Source organism: Psammomys obesus, unplaced genomic scaffold (genome assembly GCF_907164565.1).
Source record: "Psammomys obesus unplaced genomic scaffold, mPsaObe1.curated_primary_1811, whole genome shotgun sequence".
NCBI lineage: Eukaryota > Metazoa > Chordata > Mammalia > Rodentia > Muridae > Psammomys > Psammomys obesus.
This window is the reverse complement of record NW_026585742.1, coordinates 12,927,926-12,931,281: the sequence shown is the minus strand read 5'-3', so window position 1 is coordinate 12,931,281 and position 3,356 is coordinate 12,927,926.

The window sequence follows — 3,356 nt, the reverse complement described above, 5'->3', positions numbered from 1 at the left end:
GGAAATTCCAAATCATTTTTTAACATGTTGATCAGTTCCTTTCCACTGTTCAGATAATAGCCTTTATGTGAGCTTTCACATGAAGGAGGGCTGTCATTATGCAGTTTTATTCCTTGTATCCAATGCTCGGTTATTATATCCTCCCTTGCCTTAAGTTTCCTCTGCATTTTTAATAAGAAATAGTTTTACCTTGGCACATGATAAAGAGATAAGGGAACAGGACAGGAGAGAAGTCCTAAAAGCATAAAAATAACATATTTTTAATAGTGATAGAGTAGTCCTGAAAACACACAAATAAGTAATATTATACAGACTTGACACATTATTTTTAGGAATATATATGTGAATGTTTTTACAATTAGTAGAAAAGAAAATGTCATTAATCTGAAGGAAAGTAGGAATGGATATACGGGAGGAAGGAAAGGGTAAAAAGAAATGTAATTAAAGTATACTCTCAAGACTAAAAGCCCCTCTTTTCTCAGGCTGTGTGTAACAAAAAAGCATATGAGGTGGACAGGTAAGCCCTAAGTATTCTGAGCTGCTCACCAGACATCAGAGAAAGTCGGGCCAAGTAAATGACCTGTTAAGAACTAAGGCTTTGGAGATCAGGGCATTTGGGCCTTGGACTTTTCCCAGATCTTTGGCCCACTTCCACTCTGTGGATTATTTCCCTTTCTTAAATAAAAGTCTTTGTTGCTATCACTGTTCATGTGTCTCAGAGCCAGTTTTGCTTTGGTTCACAAAGGCCTGGAAATATCAGTGGGTGCCCCCTAGACTCTGAACCACACCTATTAACGATCCCACCCACTAGATATTTCTTCCGTGGACTACAGAACAATTAACCTTCCAAGCTGCAAGATAAAAAAAACCTGAACAGACCACTAGGTGTCTTTGTAGATGGTCCTAACATATGCTTTTATATTATGCCCAGCTCTTCAGAATGGAATGTAGCCAAATCTTAACTTGCCTATATTAAGTACAGCAATGTGGCAAAAAAGAGGAGGGCTAAATTAAGTAGAGGCATCAAGAAAATAATCCAAGATTATTTGGTTAGTTGGTGTCTAATTTCTTGAGTTCTTTATATATTTTGGATATTAGCTCTTGGTCAGATGAAGGGTTGGTGAAGATCTTTTCCCAGTCTGTAGGCTGTTGTTTTGTTCTGATGACAGTGTCCTTGGCTTTAGAGAAGCTTTTCAATTTCATGTGGTCCCATTTATTAATTGTTGATCTTAGAGCCTGTGTTGTTAGTATTCTGTTCAAGAAATTGTCTCCTGTGCCCATGAGTTCAAGACTATTCTCTACTTTTTCTTCTCATAGATTTACTGTGTCTGGTCTTATGTTGAGGTCTTTGATCCACTTGGACTTGAGTGCAGGATGATAAATATGGATTTCTTCACACTTTTTGTACATGTAGACATCCAGTTAGACCAGCATCATTTTTTGAAGATGCTATCTTTTTTTCCATTGTATGGTTTTGGGTACATTTCCACAATGGAATACTACTCAACTATTAAAAACAAGAAAATCATGAAATTTGCAGGCAAATAGATGAAAAGATCATCTTGAGTGAGGTAACCCATAGAAAGAAATTCATAGTAAATACTTACCTATATGCAGATATTAGCCTTATAATACAGAATAGGCATAATAATATCCACAGACTTAAAGAAAGTAAATAACAAGGAGAACTCTAGGGAGGATGCTTAATTCTCTTTCAGAAGGGCAAATAGAATAGACATCAGAAGATGGTGAAGAGAAGAAACAGGATGGGAGCCTACTAGAAATGTTTTCTGAAAAACTGCACACAGCAGGGGATGGAAGCAGATGCTGAGACTCACAACCAAACTTTGGGCAGAGTGCAGGCAGTCATAGGGAAGAGTGGGGGATAGAAGAACCCAGAGGGGAAAGGAGCTCTATAAGAAGACCAAGAGAGCTAACAATCCTGATCCCAGGGGTGCCTGAAGAGACTGATGCACCAACTTAGAACCATTCATGGAGAGGACCTATAGGCAGCCCAATCTCCATGAGCATTCCCTAGTAAGGGAGCAGGGGTTGTCTCTGACATGCACTCTGTTGCCCACCCTTTGATCGCTGGTGGAGGAGCCTTGCCAGGCCACAGAGGAAGAAGATGGTAGTAGGCCTACTGAGACTTGATAGGCTGAGGTTAGATGGTAGGGCAGGAGGGCTTCCCCTTTCTGAGGATTAGGAGAAGATGGTAGGGGAAACAAGGAGGGAGGTTGGGACTGGGAGGAGGTAAGGGAAGGGGCTACAATCAAGACATAAAGTGGATAAATTAATATTTAAAAATGAGGACTCGGTGGTCAGAGCAGTTTGCTGTTAAGCTAAGCCTGGTGACCTCAGTTTTAACCTTAGAACCCACACAATAAGAGGAGAGAACTGCATCTTGCAAGTTGTACTCTGACCTCTACAGATATATCATGACATGTACCTGCTTCAATCATACAAACACACACACAAACAGACACACACTAAATAAGAATAACACAACTTTATAAAATAAGCCAGCAATATTTGCTGAAATAGAGTATTTTAAAGACATAAATTTAATGCAGAATTTATTTTATAACTTATGATATATGAAGCACAGGACTTTTTTCTAAGAATGCCTGTTGTATTTAAAGCTGATCCTCAATCATATGAAAGAAGGGGGAGTTAGTATGACCTGGAAAGGACAGGAGCTCCACGAGGACCAAATATATCTGGGCACAGGGGTCTTTTATGAGACTGTATCTCCAACCCAGGACCACATATGGATATAACCTAAAACCCTTGCTTAGATGTAGCCCATGGTAGCTCATATCCAAGTGGATACCATAGTGAGGGGAACAGGGACTATTTCTGACATGAACTAAATGGCTGGCTCTTTGAACTCCTCTCCCCTGTCCCTTAGGGAAGAGCAGCCTTGCTAGACCACAGAAGAGGACACTGTAGCCAGTCCTGAAGAAACCTGATAAGCTAGGGTCAGATGGAAGGGGAGGAGGACCTCCCCTATAGGTGGACTTGGAAAGGGGCAGGGAAGAGATTAGGGAGGGAATGAGGGAGGATGCTATAGCAGGAATACAAAGTTAATAAACTGTAACTAATATTAAAAAATAATAATTTAATTAAAAAATAAAATAAAGCTGACCTTAAGTTTACAGTGCTTTTGTTATATATTAAACATGTTTTGAGAGTAAAATTAAAATAGAACCAGTGACTCAGCAATTAATCTGTAATTTATATATATACATATATGTGTATATATGTGCGTGTATCTATCTATCTGTCTATCATCTATCTATCTATTTATCTATCTATCTATCTATCTATCTATCTATCTATCTATCTATCTATCT